Source organism: Lactuca serriola, chromosome 2, assembly GCF_051521515.1.
Source record: "Lactuca serriola cultivar US96UC23 chromosome 2, Lser_US96UC23_V15, whole genome shotgun sequence".
Taxonomy (NCBI): Eukaryota; Viridiplantae; Streptophyta; class Magnoliopsida; order Asterales; family Asteraceae; genus Lactuca; species Lactuca serriola.
Genome location: NC_136409.1, coordinates 14,459,105 through 14,479,119, shown reverse-complemented (window position 1 = coordinate 14,479,119; position 20,015 = coordinate 14,459,105).

Genomic DNA, 20,015 nt, shown 5'->3' with positions numbered 1-20,015 from the left:
GAGGTATCGTGGGTTGGTGAATAACAAAATCCAACCACTGAAAGAGACTTGGAAATGTCTCCGTATTTAACTTGCTATGGTCCAATGACTTAACTAAGGCAGGTTTCAGATAGACTCCAATGAGAGTATGATAAGAGTACTTGAATGAAGGAAATGACACAAAAGTTAGCCGGCTGTCAATATCTTGGATATTTACGGCGTAAAGGTTTAGGGAAATGACCTTGTAAAGGTTTTACATCATATCCACAGGAGGTAGTTCCTGACAGCATAAAGACCTAACTAAAGTACTTACGGTACCAGATAATTTCATAGAAAATGCCACATCAGGCATAGACAGAAAATACGATTTCTCTTTTTATAAGGGAAATAAAGTAAAGCGTCTACTACTGGCGACGGTAATTCCTCTGGTGAATTTTTAGTCCAACCAATTGACGTTCCATGTCAAGTAGGTGTCTCTAGTACACCCTCTGGCGTACTTGGAGCTCTATGACTTTGGCTCGGGTTTTCAGCTAGTGTTTGCAGCAGGTTCTCATGGTTTCTTTCTGATCTCTTGCGAGAATCTTCTAGATGAGTGGTGTGGAGGGTATGCATTCTCGCATCGGTGACAACTTCGGCAATCTGATGTTGGGCTGACCTGCCTTGAATCTCATTTTGGGCCACTCTGCGGACCATGATTGGCAAGATTCTACCTGCTGAGCCCCCGTTGCTCAGGTCGTAAAAGTTTCGGTCGCCAATAACTGGCATGGGCTGATCTTGTTATTGGCTCAATGTTACCAAGCATTCCACCGAATCAGGCGTCGGGCCATGAAGAGCCGGACGAGGGTTAGGAATTGGAAAGGGAGTTGCTCGGGGTAGGTTCTCAACCTCTAGTTCGGAATTAGCATCGTAAGAAAAGCCTTCATCACGGTGATCATCCAAGGGGAGTGGATGATCGTTCTATGGTTCTTCTCCAAACCAACCAGCTACGACTTTATTCGAAAGATACTGGTTGTCAAGGGGATGGAGTCCAACTGTGATTTCTATGCGAGAATTTAGGGTAAGTGGATAATTATTAGACGAACTATCTAGATAATTATTTAGAAAACCCTCATTAGTTACATCACTATTTGTGAAGTGCATACCAGCCATGTGTAATCTAAACAGGATAGACCTTCGAATAAGTGACCTTATTTCCAAATTCACACTGAATAGGGGTAAGGCAAAATTACCACTGATTCTAAGTCTATAACATCCTAATTACATGTAGCCTTAGTGTATCCATTTAGCAACTATCAACTTAGTAATGAGGATCCCGTTTTAATTCTCAAGTATAAAGTACTTATAGTAACACCAAATACTCCTATAGTATTTTAATTTTTATGTTATGTTCTATTGTTCTCATTGTGGTAGGGTTGGTAAGATTTTAGCATTGTTGCAACTACACACTTAAACTTAGGCACATGCTAGTCAACCCTCGGATAATATAGGCGATCAGGCTATATCTTCCCAGTTTTGACCATATGTCTCTAAGCCCACTTGTGTTGCCCAACAATCGTAATTCTTTTGTACTGTCCTAGTGACACTGATTTTAGTATGAATGCAGCACGTATACTTACTTAAATATCTTATTATTTAAAGTATATACTCTAAATCAGAGTATTTTTAATCCCATTGTATTTATAGTTAGTATATCTTTTATGGGTTGATATACTCAATTCACTATAAACAATGCTCTGATACCAATCTGTCACACCCCAAAACCACGAACGGCGGAAACGTTCTGGGGCGGAGGACGTCATGTATGCATCACAACAAATGTAAAGTAGTAAACAAGCAACAACATCATCCATTGCATTAATAGTATAATTTTAGTTACAAGTGTTTTCTTTCATAGTACAAGACATGATGATAACTTATCAAAAATAAAAGACGAGTCTTGACTGCTCCGTCTTCTCTGAACCTTGTATCGACACCTGTCTATTTGTAACCTAAGAATACAAGTTATTTTGAAAGAGTAGATCAGCATTTAAGCTGGTGAGTTCATAAGTATTTAATGTCATTGTTTTGATTAGTTGATATGAAAGACTGGTAAATGAATGATGAAACATTTCGTATAAGTATGAAAAGCTCTAGAAAATCCCATATTTCCTACTAGTATAAAAGTAGTCTTCTACGAAGACTCGAATGTTTTGAAAGTAGTCTTTTACCTAGACCTGACTGTTTTGAAAGTACGCATCTCTTAAGTATACCTGAAATGGTATCAACCTAGAACATCCATAGACTGTTCATTTACCTCTGTTGCTAACAGCCGGGTTTAGGAATAGTTAGTCCCGTATGTATACCCACGATGGTATCAACCTAGAACATCCGTAGATTGTTCATTTACCTCTGTAGCTAGCAGTGGTTGTCGGAATGGTTAGTCCCTCAAAGTATGATGTGGTACTAGGAGATAAAGTCCAAGTCTACCTCGTCGATGATGTGATTAAATCACAAGGTAAAGATAGAAAGGCGAACAATATAACCGTATCTAGACATATAACATGTAACATTAAATTGCCATATAATGTCTATGTAAAAGTATTCATGTATAAGTATTCATGTAAGAGTATTCCTTCATATAACATGTAGTAGTAATTTGCCATATAATGTTTATGTAAAAGTATTCATGTATAAGTATTCATGTAAAAGTATTCCTTCATATAACATGTAGTAGTAATTTGCCATATAATGTCTATGTAAAAGTATTCATGTATAAGTATTCCTTCATATAACATGTAGTCTGGACTCATGAATGAAATGACTCTGGTGTAATTTCTTGTAGTAGTGAAAATGTTTTGTTTACTCTAAACTATTCCTATAATAGTTTACTAGGATGTAATTGATGAGTGACCAAGTAGGTTTATACACCATTGATATCTATTTGTATCGGAACTAAATTAACTGATGGAACATTTATGACCATATATGTATACATAATATATAACTAATATTTAAACGACTTTCGGACGAATACCCAATATCCCACCAGACCACATCTCAAGGCGCGAAAAGGAAATAGGGTGGATAGCCTTTCTAAGTCTTTTAAACATTTCTTATATAACTATACATATAGAGACATGCAATTTATAATATAAAAGCATAAAGAAGTTTTGTAAAACCGTTGAAAAGTCTAATAAAGATTTGTGACTTGATGTCAGTTTATAAAATGATTGAAAGTATTTTGTTTGATAAGACAGTTTAAGTACACGTAAAACCATTGTTTGAAAACACCTTTGTAACCGATTTTGAAAGGAAGCTTACAGTATGTAAGACAGTTTGATAACGAGCTTTAATCATGTAAAAACGTTTAAGAAAGTCATTTGAAGTAATATGTTTAGTGAAACTGTTGAACTTGTAGTGAATCTATTTGTATACTAGTTATAAATCACATATGATTGATTTATTAACAAGAAGTATCCCAAAATATTGATGTTTTTCGTACCAAAATAATCGTATGTTTGTAGTACTAAAATAATCGTATGTTTGTAGTACCAAAGGTGGACACATATACATACAGTATAAGCGGAGTGTTTGATTTATATATAAATAACAACACTTTTCAATTTCTGAAAGATATGATATTATCGTGATACATTTTGCACACGAAAGTTTCTTTATAATGATTATAAATCACATGCGATTCCGTTGATAAAAAGTATAAAACGAAACTTTATATAACATACGATAATCATCGTGTGTTTTACTTGTATTCCCCCCCCCCCTTAAAATCATATTAAAATATTCATAAAACATTTAAAAGTGTGGATTATAGGGGTATGAACTCACTTGATTGATTGAAGAATGCGTGACGAAAACCGAGCAGAACTTCTACTCGAGAAAGCGGGTCTCTCGAGATTCTCGGGAAATCTTGGGAGTCTCGGGAGAGTAAAACTTTCTTCCCACCTTGGATATGAAAACCGGGCCTTTGGGATGATTCCGAGGGTTGAAACGCAGAGCTTCGGCGCGAGAAAGGAAGGAAATTAGCAATTTTTGCTGTCATTCTCGCATCCTTTATATAGTGAAAATATCTGATGGACTCGCCGAGTAGGGGACACCTACTCGCCGAGTTGACCCATACTCGCCGAGTAGGGGACACCTACTCGCCGAGTTGGTCCATGTGGCGGCTTTCTGGTGGTGCCACGTGTCAACTTCTGGGTGGTGCCACGTCACCCCTATCGCGTGTTAGCCTTCGAACTTAGAAAAATCATAACTCTCGCATACGAACTCCGTTTTTGATGTTCTTTATATCCACGCATAGGTAAAATCAAGATCTACAACTTTCGTTTAGACTCCGTCGGATAAATCTTGACCGATCTCAAATTTAACAGTAGGAGGTGTTTAGACTGTTAAATGACCGCGAAGAATTCGTAACTCCTTCATACGAACTCCGTTTTCGTCCATATTTTTACCGTTGAGTTCCTATTAATGAGACCTTCAACTCTCATTTAGGTCGCGTAAGCCAAAAACCGCTCGAACTAAAATTCGAGTTTCGGGTCGTGCACTGCTAAGCCGAATCTTAGAAAAATCATAACTTCCTCATACGAAGTCAGATTTGGGCGTTCTTTTTATTGACGCTCTTATCTTAACATATTCTATAACTTTTGTTTAGATTGATAAGGCTAAATCTCGCTCTATCGTAAATTCACTATTTACGCTTCCCGGTGCCGTGCCGGTTTTGCCGTAAAACTTCGACAGGTCATAACTTCTTCGTTATGACTCGGATTTTGGCATTCTTTATATCTTTGGAATCCTTGTTTCGACCACTACAACTTTATTTAACCCAAATAAGACTTTAGGAAAGTTAAATTTTGACCTAAATTTGACTTGCATCCCAACATATTGTCTTGAAATATCGGGTTGTCACAGGACACGTGGCTCGCATGACTCAGCAGCCTCGGTGACTCAGCAGCCTGATGACTCAACAGCCTGGTGACTCAGCAGGACACGTGTCACATTCTAAGCGAGGGTAACGTGGCAAAGGGTGACTATGCGAAATTTCTCGGTTTTCGCGCCAAAACTTCTAAAATCCATAACTTTCACGTACGAGATCCGTTTTTGACGTTCCTTATATGCACTTGTAGCTAAAATTATGATCTACAACTTCCGTTTAGACTTCGTCGGCTAATTTTGAATTTAAATTTTATATTATTATTTTTAACAGACCGAGACAGGAAATCCGTTAAAAATTCATAACTTCTTCATCCGACGTCCGTTTTTGTCAGAATTTTTACCGTTGTGCTCCTAATGACGAGACCTTCAATTCTCGTTTAGGTTGTGTCGGCTAAAAATCGCTCGATCTAAAATTCGAGTTTTTAGCTGTCTACAGCTACGCTGAAACTTCGAAAAATCATAATTTCCTCATACGAAGTCAGATTTGGGCGTTCTTTTTTTCGAACTTTTCGGTTTAACGAATACTACGACTTTCGTTTAGATTACTAAGGCTAAAAGGTAGTTTATCGAAAACTCACTTTTTACGACATTCAACACCGTGCCGGTTTTGTCGCGAAACTTCGACAGGTCATAACTTCTTCGTTATAACTTTGATTTTGGTATTCTTTATATCCCCGAAATCCTTGTTTCGACCACTACAACTTTATGTAAAGATATCGGGCTTATCTCACACTTTAATTGTAAAAACCTGAAATTTCCATTCAAATCAAACCATTTCAATCCAATAGAAGTAGAGCAGTTATAGTGAAAATTCAGACTTATGGTATAAGTTTGGCAGTTTTAAGGGTTTTACACCTAAAGAGATATTAGGAGAGTGGATGCACTAGGATTTTGAGCAACACTGTAATTCCATTACTCTAGGTCATTAGAATCCATTCCGAGAATAGAAATATTTTCTGCCAAAAATCTCAGGACTATAAATAGAATTCAGAACCAAATTGGTTCATTAGTTGAATTCCAATTAGAGAAAAGCCAATTTCTCTCTCATGGATCTTCGGGTTTTCATCCCAGATTGTGAGTCTACTTTCCTAGATGTGTTTTAATAACATTATTTACATGTCCAAAATACAAGATCCGAGAGCTTACGGCCCAAGAACGTTCTTGGGGTGTAAACTCCAAAACAAGGCCTAAAAGCTATCTAGTCCCATTTCCTTGTTAGGAAACTAGTTAGGGACTTTATGTATGAACATTAGAGGCTAGAAATCAATCAAAACCATATAGTTTTAGGAGTTTACGGCCAAGGATATGCTCTTGGGCCGTAAACCCCTTTTTCAAGGGCTAAGAGTGCCCTAATCACCCCCAAAGGCTTGGACTCTATTATAGACAAATACCCTAATGTGTTTAGGACCTAGAAAACATCAGAAAAGCACAAGTATTGACGAGTTTATGGCCAAGAGTGGTTCTTGGGCCGTAAACTCCCATAAAGGGGTCAAAGGACACCCTAAACACTTCCTTGAGCCAAGAAAAAATTTGGGCATGTACCTAGATGAGTTATGGACTAGCTAAAACATTTAGAACCCCATGTGTGAGGGAGTTTACGGCCCAAAAGGATCCAAGGCCGTAAACTCCAAAAAATGGTACCAAATGGTGCCATAAACCCTCCTAAAGCCAAGTACTAAAGCCTAGAATTGTTCCTAGTTATTATAGAGACTTGAAAGCACCATAAGAACCCTCCCAAGGAAGTTTACGGCCTTAAACTCCAAGGGAAAAGGGTCTTTGGGCCGTAAACTCCCCAAAGGAGTCAATATGGTGCCCAAAAACTTGTATAGCCTAGAAACAATTCCCCACTAGAGTTGTAGAAATTCTAAGCACCATTTCAAGCCTTGGTTGGGAGTTTACGGCTAGGAGCTTACTCCCCTGGGCCGTAAACTCCAATGAATATGGTCTTTTGACCTTAGACTTCCATTAGGGGCATTGCACTCCTTAGTTGCAACCCATTAGCCTCCTAGCACTTGACCAAAAGTGTTTTCCTCGCGCTTAAATGTTAATACTTGTATAATTAGTGTTATAATCACTAATTATTTATATACATATGTTTTCATATGTAATTAGGATCATTGTGTGTGTCTAAGTCTCCACTTGACAGCAAGCACTTGTCCGATCCTTCAGTACGATAACAGTCCGTTCAATTCCAGTCACTTACTGCAGGTGAGTTCATACCCCTTAACTAATGTTTTAAACTATTATTAAATGTTTTATGGGGGGATACAAGTAGAAACATGCTTATTATGTCAATCACAAGTGATTTGTAAGTAGGATTATATTTACTTATTACATCAATCACATGTGATTAATATACTGCTTTCAAATGATTTGGCTACTCATTAGCCGTTTTACCAAACCGTTTCCTTCAAATGACTTTTATAAACATTTTATATGTTTTAAGCTCCTTATTACACTGTACATCTTACTCCGTACGTTACCTTTCAAACATATTTACAACTGCGTTTCAAACAAATGTTTCCTTATACTTAAACTGTTTTATCAAACTTATGCCTTCAAATTGTTTTATAGATTGACATCAAGTCGATCTTTCTTGAAATAATATTTATGTTTCCAATGTCTTACAAAACTTATTTATGCTTTTATATTATAAATTGCATGCCTCTATATGTATAGTTATATAAGAAATGTTTAAAAGACTTAGGAAGGCTATCCACCCTATTTCCTTTTCGCGCCTTGAGATGTGGTCTGGTGGGATATCGGGTAATCGTCCGAAAGTTGTTTAAATATTAGTTATATATCATGTGTACATATATAGTCATAAAAGGTCCTTCCAGTTCAACATATGCCCTTGGGTAGCAAGGGTATACATCCATGTCCATACTTACCAGATAGATTAGTAGTAAACTACCATATGGGTAGTTAGGAAGATACTAGAATAATTACTAGAACGTGATATCATACAATGAGTCAGTTCATTCATGAGTAAATACCTTCTAGAACTTTACAGTACATTACATATACAACTATACTAGGACGAGAACATATACAACTATACTAGAATGATTACATTACTATACTTGCTGGATAGAGAGATCACACATTACAGCTAGCACACGTAGAACATTACAGTACATTACTATACTTGCTAGATAGAGAGAACACACATTACAGCTAGCACACGTAGAACATTAAAGTACATTACTATACTTGCTAGATAGAGAGAACACACATTACAGCTAGCACACGTAGAACATTTCAGTACTCTACTATATTATTACATGATCACACTTATAGGAGTACTTTTAGATAGATATATCAGGAGGAGTCCTATTACATTTTATATGTATCGACTCTGTTATCAAATCCTCATTCTTACCTTTACCTTGTGATACAATCACATATTTGACGAGATAGAATGGATTTAATATCCTAGTACCAAAGGATACGATTGTGGGATTGACCATTCCTATAATCTCTGTTAGCTACAGAGGTAAAAGCACATCCACGGATGTCAACGGTTGGTACCATTACAGGTATACTTTAAGGGATTAACTATTCCTATACCCAGCTGTTAGCAACAGAGGTAAGAGTACGTCTACGGATGTCTTAAAGTTAACAATGTTAGTTACCCTAGTACCAAAGGGTAATATTCAGGTTAGTTATATTATTACATTTATTTTGTGACTCATTCACATAACCAATGAGGTGAATTATATTTAGGTATCCTAGTACCAAAGGAAAAAATTTCTTATAATAATAATAATAGTAACACAGCTAGGTCTTGGTAGAAGATTACATTGAGAATAGTTAAGTCTTGGTAGAAGACTCCTTTTGTTACTAATAGGAATCATAGGGATTTCTAGGGTTCATCAAACATTTACAGTTGATCTACAAACACTTTCATACTTATACGTGCTTTCCTTCAAAACAATGTCAAGTCTTAAAAATTATAAGTTTTACAAATTAAGACACATTAATACTTATGATCTCACCATCTTTAAAGCTGATACTCGCTTTCAAAATTACTTGTATCCTCAGGTTATCATAGACAGGTACCGATGCAAGGAGAAAGGAAGATGGAGCATGTTCAAGACTTATCTTTCATTTTGATTTATGTTTTAGTGTTTATCAAAATTTGAAAGAACACACTTGTATAATAATTATAATATTAATGCAATGGATGATGTTGTTGCTTGTTTACTACTTTACATTGTTGTTGATATTATACATGACGTCCTCCGCCCCAGAACGTTTCTGCTGTTCATGGCTTTGGGGTGTGACATTAATTTTGACGCTTATTTTTATTCTTAATTAATTAAGCCCTAATAATTAAACATAAAACACATAATTCACATAATAATCACATAATTCCTTTTCATTTCTTCAAGATGAGTTACAAAGGTTAACCTAGACTATCAACTCAATATAAATGCCTAGGCTAGAAACACGAGTGTTACAATTGAAGGTCTCACCCTGGAAGGGCTTGATATGTTTCGGAAAGTGTGGAAAGCTAAATCCAAGGTACATAGGGGCTTTCGAAATTCTACAAGAATCGGCCCTGTAGCTTACAAACTTAACTTACGACACGAACTTAGTAACGTACATTCTCCCTTCCACGTCTCGAACTTGAAAAAATATCTGTCTGACAAGACTCTTGTAATCCCACTCGATGAGATCAAGATCAACAAGAGCCTCAACTTCGTGGAAGAACCAGTAGAGATCATGGACCGAGAGGTCAAGCAAACGAAGCAAAGCCGTATCCCGATAGTGAAGGTTCACTGGAACACCAAGCGAGGACTAGAATTCACATGGGAGCGTGAGGATCAGATGAAACTGAAATATCCTCGTCTTTTTACTTAGTTATTTGTAACTACTTATTGGCTTAAATTCTAATTTCGGGACGAAATTCCTTCTAAGGAGGGGATGATCTGACAACCCGAAATTTCTATCCTGTACAACATGTCAATTCAATAGAAGTCAAAACAGTTTTTGGAAAATTTCAACCTTTTTGGAATAAGTTTGAGTATTTAAGGATTAACAACTTTAGAGATGTCAGGAGAGAGGATGCCCTAGGGTTTATTGTAGAACAATAAACTTTGAAAACACCAAAAGATTGGAGTTTATGGCCTAAAAAATGGTTTTTACGGCCGTAAACTCCAAGGAAGTGGGTATATGAGTGACACTTAGTCATTTATACCATTTCTTCCACCTTTTCAAGAACAAAGGTCAAACTCTCTCAAGTATCATCCAAAACATTCTTCAAGATCATCATCTAGTAAGTGTTTCTAGCCCTTTTAAGTTAGTACATCACTTAATCTAGTGATTTAACACACTTCTATCCATAAAATCTTTCCAGATGGTTGAATCTTCAATATTCACCAAGAACACCAAGAACACACACTAGTGTTCTTGGACTTTTGGAGCTTTTTCAAGCTTCTATATTGTAATTACTTCTATCCTAGAGTATGTTAAGGCTTGATACACTTCTTTACATCAAGAAAACCCCATTGAAACCCAAGATCAAAGGTGTTTACGGTCCAAGAACACCCTGGACCGTAAACCCTAATTTAGGGGCCAAAGTGTAACAACTCGGAATTTCATATCACTTCTTGTAATCCAATTTGATCAACCAAACGTCGTTTTCAATTTCGTTTCCAATTTCGTTTCCGATTTCACCATTTTAATTAAGTCATTAACTTGTATGTATCTAAAATGACTTAATGGGTGTCTTAATACATTTAGAAATCATTTTAACACCCCACTTTAGTGATCGGAATATTCCTAGAATTTACCATATCGGGTTATGGCAACCTATTCGGGTACGACCAAAAGCCTCGCCTAACGCCGGTATCGGGTAGAATTCCACCATGTCCAAAACTTAGACACTATATAAAGTGTTTTAAGACTCCATTTGAAGCCTTTGGCCGTTTTCTCATAAAACTCTCCCAACCACTCTCCTCATCCATAATCAAAGGTCCAAAAACAAAGATTTAAGGCTTCAAATCAAAGAGGTATCATCCCTAACTTGTTATCCAACCTCTTTAGCCTTCAAATTGATGTTTAAATCAAGTTTTAGGACCAAGAACATGAGTTTACGGCCAAGGATCAAGCTTGGGCCGTAAACTCCTCAAAATGGGGTTTTTAAGCCAAATTACCCTTCCAATTCATAGTTGGGTCTTAGATTTGAACTTAAGGCTTGCAAATCTAGACTTGGAACACATTAAACGTGAATTATAGGGGAAAAAAGAGAGTTTACGACCAAGACTCCTTCTTGGGCCGTAAACTCCTCTAAAATGGGGATTAAGTGTCTTTAAACATGTCCAAATGCCTTGTAATTTAACCAATGGCCTTGTGGTAAATCCTAGAATCATCTAAAAATGGTTTGGAGACCTTAAACACACCAACTGCCCTACATAAGTGAGTTTCAAGCCATAGAACACCTCCTGGGCCGTAAACTCCTATAAGTGTGTCAAGTGATGCCTTAACCCACCCCAAAGGTTTGGATAAATTCCTAGAATCACATGTGATTGTTTTAAGCATCAAAAACTAATTTTTCTTACCCATATTAGAGTTTACGGCCAGAGAGTATGCATCTGGGCTGTAAACTCATACAAAAGTGTTAATTGAAGCCAAAAATTGATACCAAGCCTTAGAAAATTAGTTAGAATCACATATGATTGTCCTTTGTAGCTCAAATTAATCATTCTTGGCCATGGGTGAGTTTACAGCCATAAACTCCAAGTGACTGGCGGTAAACTCCCTTTTAAATGGTATAATTACATTTAATCCATTCCAAGGCATTTTAGAAATCCATTCTAGCAATCCCCATGTCCGAACAAGCCATTAAACACCCAAATTCACACCAACATGAGTTTACGGCCGTAAACTCATGTATGGGTGTGTTTTGTGGTTGTAAACTCCTTTATATGTTTACTTATGGAGAGTAAACTCCAGTCCCAAGTCCCTAGTGCCATATTACGTCCGAAGATGTCACCCGGGTCGCTCCAAACGCTCGTTTTGAGGTGTTTAACCTCGTTGGAGTGTAATGTGTCATATAATTAGTGAGTATAAATCTAATTAGTATTATATGGACATTATTACATTTTACATAGGGACATCGCGAGTAATCAAGCCCCGAACCCACGCTTAGTATCCGAATCAGTTGCGATTCTGAGTCTGGTGAGTTCATACCCCTACCCTTTTTCACTGTTTTCACTGTTTTCAGGGGGGAACACAAGCAAAGTAAAAGGGTTCTTGTACTCAAAACTTATTTTGTGTGTGTGTGTGTGTGTTTCACAATTCATATGCTTTTAATACTGATATACACAACTGATAACCAATAGAACATGCAGATCACATAAACAATTATTTGTGAAATGGGTTTTATAAACTGTTATGTTTTATATATTTCACAAATGGTTTTCCACGTTTTTATTAGTTGAAAGCATGACATTAGAACACATGAACGATATAATATGTACACTGTCTTGTCCTCGGTAACATTCCACATAGATACGCGAATGGAGGATTATCATATTATTACTAGTAAATTTGTTATTCCTGTATGATTGGAGACACGTCCTCGGCGAACACTCCACAGAGATACGCGAATGGAGGACTACACCCGTAAGCAGAATCTCTGGGATTTAGAGAGCGTGACTTGAGTGTATAGATCTATACGGGGTTGACTACCCCACACATGGATGCTTGCTACAGTCAAACCGAAATGGTTCAAGGGTGACGAAAGTCATAAGGTTGTGGACTACTTATTGCCACAGGTTCAGTGTCTAGTATGGTTATGGAACTCGTAAATAGGATAACAGAGATTTACTTATAGTAATAATGAACCACTTATTACATTTTACAAATAACCAGGTTTTGGTTTACATCTTTTACATCTTTTACATCTTTTACATAAGGTAACCAACATTCAGGACAGTATGACACTTTTCTGGGGAAAAAAACAATGAACATAACACGAATACATCTTTTACAATGATCACCAACATTCAGGGAGGTATGGGATCTTCCTGGGAAACCTTGTACATAACCAGGTCTAACAAAATACATCTTTCACATTGAAAATCAACATATAGGAAAGCATGGGGCCTTCCTGGGTAACATATACATAACTAGAAAAGTGTAACAAACTGAATAACATTATGTCTTTTACAATAACTGACATTCAGGAAAGTATGGGACTTTCCTGGGAATACACTGGCACGTAAACAGAATAGTTTAACGAATTGGATAACCAAACTATACTTCACTTTTGAGAAACGACAAACAACTTTTAAGAAATTGTGGGATTTTCTTGGCGTGTGTTACATTTTCAGAAACAGAAAGGAAACATATACATTTTTACAAAACAAAACTACTTATGAACTCACCAGCGTTATGCTGATTTTTAAACTGCTTGTGTTCTCAGGTCAACGATAGTACAAGTACCCGAAGACTTACTTGATCCAGGATGGTGTGCGTGCAAAGCTCGTTCGTTTTGTTTATATCTATACTATGTATCACAACTGTATAAACTGTGTCTTTTGAAACAAATTGTAAAACTTTTAATATGTAATGTAATGTTTGTTTCACTTTACTTACTATGTACATTGGATTTGATACTCAATGTGGAGTCAACCCCGGAAATGTTTCCGCCTTCGGTTTTCGGGGTGTGATAGATTGGTATCAGAGCCCTTGTTTATAGTGAATAAAGTATACCAAACTTTACTTGGTATAAAACTATAAACACTAAAGGGCCTAAGTGCTCTGAAATAAAAGTATCTTCAGACTATAAGTATTTTCAAAAGTATATAAGTATACCAAATCGTCGAGATCCGTAACTATAAGTAGAACAAAACATAAGTAAATGGGTGTTGTGTATTGTGGTTAAACCTGGGCAGTTATGTAGTCGTGTCTAGGATCAATATAGCCTGGCCAACTATACTCATTCGAGACACGGCCAACATGTGCTTGGGAGTGACTATGGTATACGGCATGCCTAAAACTTACCTTAAACGCCACAAACATCGAACTTGTATCGTAGCGAATCATGAAATACTATAGGAGTATTTCTCAAATCAATTCTTTGTAGGATTCCTCGTTCACGTATAGACCCCCGATCATTCCGTTAGCGATACTATATCTGCTTCAATAACTCTTTCTTGTTTTATCGCTTATTTGGAATAAATATCTGTCATATCTCTCGATTCAATTCAGAGGACTTATCATCCTCTCTTTCTTGATCTTATTAGATCAAGATGCCTCCCAGAAAGAGACCCAGCTCAAACCCTCTGCCACCACCTCCTCCTGAAATTGATCCCGTGTAATTTCAGACAGCTGTTACCGCCGCGGTGGCAGCTGCCATGTCGCAATTGAACACCGGTGGTTCCGGTGGTTCGGGAGGTGGTACTCAAGATCAAGAAGGCAATCAGGGACATCGAAGTTCCTACAAGGATTTCATGAATGCGAAGCCTTCATCCTTCGATGGCACTGGTGGTGTCATTTCCTTGTTCCGATGGTTCGAGAAAATCAAATCCATTTTCGAAATATGTGCCTGTGCTGAGTCCGACAAGGTTAAATTTGCGGCTTGTACCTTCCTCGATAAAGCCTTGACTTAGTGGAATGGCTGAGTCAAATCCTTGACCTTACCCGTAGCCAATGCCATGGGCTAGGACGCCATGAAAGAACTCCTCCTTGCCGAATATTGTCCTCGTGGTTAAATGCAGAAGCTAGAGCATGAGCTCTAGAACCTAAAGATGAAAGGTTCCGACATTGCTGCATACACTTCCCGATTTGATGATCTTGCCCTCCTCTGTCCTGGATTGGTCACTCCTGAAAGCAAAAAGATCAAGAGGTTTATTTGGGGGTTAACAAATCCAACAAAAGGTCATGTCTTAGCTGCTCGCCCGGACGCATATGATAGTGCCAAGACTTTAGCCCAAGCCATAATCGACTATAATGATGATGTCATGGAAACCACTGCTACCCCTGAGTCGACTAAAAGCAGCGGTGAGAAAAGGAAATTATGGAAGAAGAAGAAGGGTCAATCTTCTCAAGGATCCTCCAAAAGACAGTAAACAGTAGCAGTCCATGCTGCTACTACCCCCGTTGCTGCAGCTTCTGTCGCGGGATCCACAACTCCAACTCCTACCAGCCGGTATGTTGGTAATCTCCCTCTCTGTGATAAGTGCAAGTATCACCACAACCCTGGCCCCTGTCGAGAACTTTCATGTACCAATTGTGGTAAAAAGGGGCACACCGTCTGATACTGCAAAGCTCCAGCCCAATCGGCTAATCAATGTTCAGGAGCAGGCGTCGGTCAAGCCTGCTATAACTGTGGTGAAACTGGGCACTTTCAAAGGAACTGCCCCAAGAAGACTACTGCTGACAACACCGAAAGATTCCTCGCCATGGGATGGGAGGAAGCAGTCGCTGATCCCACTGTTGTCTCGGGTACGTTCCTTCTCGACAACTCGTATGCTAATATTCTTTTCGATTCGTGTGCTGAGAGGAGTTTTATTAGTCATGCATTTAAACATAACCTTAAGCATAATTCCCAACCTTTAACCGAAATATTTACCATTGAGATGGCAAACGGAGAGAAAGAAAGTGCTAGGGAGGTGTTCGAAGGTTGTACCCTTACCCTGAACGATCACTCGTTTCCTATCGATCTTATGCCAGTATCCATAAAGAGCTTTGATGTGATTATTGGCATGGATTAGTTGAGTCCCAATCATGCGGATATCCTTTGTTTCGAAAAAGCCATCCATCTCAACCTTCCTTCGAGTCAAACTCTAGTAATCTATGGTGATAAACTCAGTTCCAACGTTCGTATCATTTCTTGCATCAAAGCTCAGAAACTCCTGCGAAAGGAGTGTATTGCATTCTTGGCCCATGTAATCAATGAGAACTAGGAAGTTAAAGACCTTGCGAGCATCCCCGAAGTCTGTAACTTTCCTGATGTGTTTCCCGAAGAGCTTCCAGGAATCCCTCCCAAGCGTCAGGTCGAGTTCCGTATTGACCTAATTCCTGGAGCTACTCTCGTAGCAAAATCTCCGTATCGCTTAGCTCCAGCAGAGATGCAGGAGTTATCCAGTCAACTCAATGAGTTGCTCAATAAAGGATTCATTAGACCGAGTTCCTCGCCCTGGGGAGCTCCGATTCTATTTGTCAAGAAGAAAGATGGATCCTTTCGTATGTGCATCGATTATCACGAACTGAACAAGTTGACTGTCAAAAATCGTTATCCTCTTCCGCGAATAGATGACCTCTTCAATCAACTTCAGGGAGCCAGTTACTTCTCCAAGATAGACCTTCGATCAGGGTACCATCAGCTACGAGTTCATGAAAGTGATGTGTCCAAAATAGCTTTTAGGACTCGATATGGACACTACGAGTTCGTAGTGATGCCCTTTGGTCTAACCAACGCACCGGCAGTGTTCATGGACCTGATGAACCGGGTGTGTCGTCCTTATCTGGATAAGTTTTTCATTGTGTTCATTGATGACATACTCGTCTATTCCTGAAGCGAAGAAGACCACAAACAACACTTGAGGCTAGTGTTGGAGACCCTGCAATCCGAGAAGTTGTACGCGAAATTCTCCAAGTGCGAGTTCTGGATTCGGAAGGTAACTTTCCTTGGTCATGTGGTAAGCGAGGAGGGTATTCATGTAGATCCTTCCAAGATAAAGGCGATAGAGAATTGGTCAGCACCGAAGACACCCACAAAAATCCGGCAATTCTTTGGTCTCGCTGGCTATTATCGAAGATTCATCCAAAACTTTTCCAGAATCGCAAACCTTTAACCACTCTAACACAGAAAGGTGTACCCTTTTGTTGGGGTAATAAACAAGAAACCGCATTTCAGACACTGAAAAGAGCCTTGTGCAGCGCGCCTATTCTGTCCCTACCCGAAGGGACAGAGGATTTCGTTGCCTACTGTGATGCGTCTAATCAAGGCTTAGGTTGTGTGCTTATGCAAAGGGGAAAGGTAATTGCCTATGCTTCTAGACAGTTGAAAGCACACGAGGTCAACTATACTACACACGAATTAGAGCTAGGAGCCGTAGTTTTTGCATTGAAGATTTGGAGACATTACCTCTACGGAACCAAGTGCACAATTTTCACTGACCACAAAAGCCTACAACACATCTTTGATTAGAAACACTTGAACATGAGACAACGGCGATGGGTGGAGCTACTCAGTGATTATGCGTGCAAAATTCGTTACCATCCTGGCAAGGCCAATGTGGTAGCAGATGCCCTTAGCCGAAAGGAGAGTGCAGGCCGTAAAGTGAAGTACCAGACAATGACTATCCATTCCAACCTACCCATACAAATCCGAGAAGCCCAATTAGAAGCCCTCAAACCCGAGAACATACCGACGGAAGCCTTAAGAGGAATGGAAAAGAAACTTGAGATCATAGGTGACGGAGTCCATTGTTTCATGGATCGAATTTGGATTCCTAAGTTCGGAGGATTTAGAGAGATAGTTATGGAGGAAGCACACAGAACCAGATACTCTGTTCACCCGGGCTCTGACAAGATGTACTTAGATCTCAAGAAACAATATTGGTGGCCAAACATGAAGGTTGAGATAGCTACGTTTGTGGGCAAGTGTTTGACTTGCGCCAAGGTAAAAGTTGAGCACCAGAAACCCTCGGGTCTGCTCCAGCAACCCGAGATACCCGAATAGAAATGGGAGATGATTACCATGGATTTCATCACCAAACAACCCAAGTGTTCGAGTGGGTATGATACCATTTGGGTGATTTTCGGTCGTTTGACAAAGTCAGCTCACTTCGTTCCGATCAAAGAATCATACAAAATGGAAAGACTCGCGCGGATTTATATCCAGGAGATAGTCCGACTGCACGGTGTACCTGCATCCATTATCTCTGATCGAGATAGCAGGTTTACCTCCCGATTTTGGCAGTCTCTTCAGAAAGCTCTTGGTACCAAATTTGATATGAGCACGGCGTATCATCCTCAAACAGATGGACAGAGTGAGAGAACAATCCAAACTCTGGAAGACATGCTTAGGGCATGTGTCATTGACTTTGTAAAGTCGTGGGACGCACATCTACCTTTAATCGAATTCTCGTACAACAACAGTTATCACACCAGGATTAGGGCTGCCCCGTTCGAAGCCCTATACGGTCGTAAGTGCAGATCCCCTCTGTGCTAGGCCGAGGCGGGAGATACACAGCTAGCCAAGAGTCGAGTCCCCGATAGTGCTCTCACTGGTCCTGAGATCATCCGTGAAACCACTGAGAAGATCATCCAAATATGAGAATGCCTGAAAGCTTCATGTGATCGTCAGAAGAGTTACGCTGATAACTGTCGGAAACCACTGGAATTTCAGGTTGGAGACCATGTCCTGTTAAAGGTCTCGCCCTGGAAAGGCACTGTACGTTTTGGTAAGCGTGGGAAACTTAATCCGAGGTACATTGGACCTTTTGAGATCCTCGCCAGGATTGGTCCGGTAGCCTATAAACTTCGTTTACCTCACGAGCTCGGTATCATCCATCCTGTCTTCCATGTTTCAAATCTCAAGAAGTGCCAATCTGTTGAAACCCTAGTGATCACCATAGACGAGATCGAGCTCAATGAAAACCTCAACTTCGTGGAGGAACCGATCGAAATCATGGATCGAGAAATCAAGCGTACGAAACAAAGTCGCATCCCGTTAGTGAAGGTTCGCTGGAATGCCAAGCGAGGACCGGAGTTCACTTGGGAGCGAGAAGACTCGATGAAACAGAAGTATCCACAACTCTTTCCAGATCCATGATTTGTATTAGTCTTGTATCTTGTCTTGAATTTCGGGACGAAATTCCCTCTAACGGGGGGATAATGTAACAACCCGAAATTTCATATCACTTCTTGTAATCCAATTTGATCAACCAAACGTCGTTTCCAATTTCGTTTCCAACTTCGTTTCCGATTTCACCATTTTAATTAAGTCATTAACTTGTACGTATCTAAAATGACTTAATGGGTGTCTTAATACATTTAGAAATCATTTTAACACCCCACTTTAGTGATCGGAATATTCCTAGAATTTACCATATCGGGTTACGGCAACCTAATCGAGTACGACCAAAAGCCTCGCCTAACGCCGGTATCGGGTAGAATTCCACCGTGTCCAAAACTTAGACACTATATAAAGTGTTTTAAGACTCCATTTGAAGCCTTTGGCCATCTTCTCATAAAACTCTCCCAACCTCTCTCCTCATCCATAATCAAAGGTCCAAAAACAAAGATTTAAGGCTTCAAATCAAAGAGGTATCATCCCTAACTTGTTATCCAACCTCTTTAGCCTTCAAATTGATGTTTAAATTAAGTTTTAGGACCAAGAACATGATTTTACAGCCAAGGATCAAGCTTGGCCCGTAAACTCCTCAAAATGGGGTTTTTAAGCCAAATTACCATTCCAATTCATAGTTGGGAACTAGATTTGACCTTGAGGCTTGCAAATCTAGACTTGGAACACATTAAACATGAATTATAGGGGACAAAAGAGAGTTTACGGCCAAGACTCCTTCTTGGGCCGTAAACTCCTCTAAAATGGGGATTAAGTGCCTTTAAACATGTCCAAATGCCTTGTAATTTAACCAATGGCCTTGTGGTAAATCCTAGAATCATCTAAAAATGGTTTTGAGACCTTAAACACACCAAATGCCCTACATAAGTGAGTTTACGGCCATAGAACACCTCCTGGGCCGTAAACTCCTATAAGTGTGTCAAGTGATGCCTTAAACCACCCCAAAGGTTTGGATAAATTCCTAGAATCACATGTGATTGTTTTAAGCATCAAAAACTAATTTTTCTTACCCATATTAGAGTTTACGGCCAGAGAGTATGCATCTGGGCCGTAAACTCATACAAAAGTGTTAATTGAAGCCAAAAATTGATACCAAGCCTTAGAAAATTAGTTAGAATCACATGTGATTGTCCTTTGTAGCTCAAATTAATCATTCTTGGCCATGGGTGAGTTTACGGCCGTAAACTCCAAGTGAGTGGCCGTAAACTCCCTTTTAAATGGTATAATTACATTTTATCCATTCCAAGGCATTTTAGAAATCAATTCTAGCAATCCCCAT